This window comes from Nothoprocta perdicaria, unplaced genomic scaffold (genome assembly GCF_003342845.1).
Source record: "Nothoprocta perdicaria isolate Ctin4 unplaced genomic scaffold, notPer1 scaffold_314, whole genome shotgun sequence".
Taxonomy (NCBI): Eukaryota; Metazoa; Chordata; class Aves; order Tinamiformes; family Tinamidae; genus Nothoprocta; species Nothoprocta perdicaria.
The window spans coordinates 450,352-451,666 of NW_020455549.1; the positions used below are offsets into that span (position 1 = coordinate 450,352).

The 1,315-nt window shown below is 69.0% G+C and overlaps 1 long non-coding RNA gene across 1 annotated transcript; it reads left to right on the plus strand.

Annotated features, from left to right (window-relative positions):
• Positions 1–487: 487 nt before the first annotated feature.
• LOC112950283 lies at positions 488–1,315 on the plus strand. Its single transcript, XR_003249992.1, has 2 exons — positions 488–573; positions 1,286–1,315. It is a non-coding gene; the product is annotated as an uncharacterized LOC112950283 (long non-coding RNA).

Sequence of the window (1,315 nt, forward strand, 5' to 3'; positions counted from 1 at the left end):
CCATGTGTCCCCAGGGCGTCACGGGGTGTCACGGGGTGGCCCCGTGTGCCCTCAGGGTGTCACAGGGTGTCATGGGGTGTCACGGGGGTGGCCCCATGTGTCCCCAGGGTGTCACAGGATGTCTCCAGGGTGTCACAGGGTGGCCCCAGGGTGTCACGGGGTGTCATAGGGTGGCCCCATCTTTCCCCACGGTGTCACAGGGAGTCACGGGGTGTCCCCAGGGCGTCACAGGATGCCCCCAGGGTGTCACGGGGTGTCTCACGTGTCCCCAGGGCGTCCCTGCATGTCCCCAGGGTGTTCCAGGGTGGCCCCAGGGCATCACAGGGTGTCATGGAGTGTCTCGTGTGTCCCCAGCTTGTGCGCAGGGTGTCCCTGCATGTCCCCAGGGTGTCCCCGTGTGACCTCAGGGCATCCCCCGGGGTGTCCCCGGGGTGTCCCCGCGTGGCCCCGCGCGGCTCACGCGCTGTCCCTTGTCCCCAAGGCGAGATCGCGCTGCTCGAGGGCCTCACCGTGGTCTACAGGAGCAGCATCGACCTCTACTTCTACGTCATCGGCAGCCCCCACGAGAACGAGGTGGCCCGGGGACACCGGGGACATTGGGGACACTGGGGCAGTGGGGACACCAGGGACACTGGGGACACCAGGGACATTGGGAACACCGGGGCATTGGGGACACCGGGGACATCGGGAGCACCAGGGACACCAGGGACAGTGGGGACAGCAGGGACATCGGGGATACTGGGTACATCGGGAACACTGGGGACACCAGGGACGTTGGGAACATTGGGGACATCGGGAACACTGGGGACACCATGGACCCCACGGACACTGAGGACACCGGACACGGACACTGAGGACACCGGGGCCAGCAGGGACACCGGGGACACCAGGACACCGGGGACACCAGGACACTGGGGCCAGCAGGGACACCGGGGACACCAGGACACCGGGGACACCAGGACACCGGGGACACCAGGACACCGGGGCCAGCAGGGACACTGGCAGGAGCAGGGGACAGGGGGACCCTGCGGGAGGCTGGGGACACCGCGGGGTGGCCGGGCAGGGGATGGGGGGACACCGGGGCACGTGGGGACGCGGAGGGGACAACGAGGTGGTAGGGGACACAGAGGGGACGTGAGGTGGGAGTGGGGATGGGGACAAGGAGGAGGACACGGGGGGACACGGGGGGGACATGGGGGGACAGGGGGACCCATGGGGCAGTGGGGGGTGGCAGGACAGGGCGCGGGGGGGACACACGGGTGACAGCCGTGTCCCCTGTCCCCAGCTGATGCTCACGGCCGTGCTCGGCTGCCTC